Here is a 320-nt window from a genome sequence, read left to right as displayed (position 1 = left end):
CAGTCGGTGCGCTCGAGAGGAGAGAGGGGGAGGGAGGGAGCGCGAGCCCTCTCTCGTTCATTCTCCCCCTCTATCAGCCACTGTTTGTCCACCACCACCCTCATATACAAGTGAATCCGAAACCCAGTCAAACTAGTAGTAGGACTCAAAATGATCAGAAAGGAGGTGAAATGCGCCGATGTCCACTCTGACTGTCCTGGTTTGTAACTCGTGTTTTTCCACTTTATTTATTACATCACTTTGTCCGCTGAGGTTAAACCGTGTAGGTGGTACATGATGTTAGAAGCAGGGACCTTTGGCAAGCATTAGGTCTGGTTTTC

This window comes from Aulonocara sp. 'chitande type north' Nkhata Bay, linkage group LG15, assembly GCF_057382095.1.
Source record: "Aulonocara sp. 'chitande type north' Nkhata Bay isolate Kocher_YH1m ecotype deep benthic linkage group LG15, A_spYH_male_GT1.1, whole genome shotgun sequence".
In the NCBI taxonomy this organism is placed as follows: Eukaryota; Metazoa; Chordata; class Actinopteri; order Cichliformes; family Cichlidae; genus Aulonocara; species Aulonocara sp. 'chitande type north' Nkhata Bay.
This window is presented reverse-complemented; position numbering follows the sequence as displayed.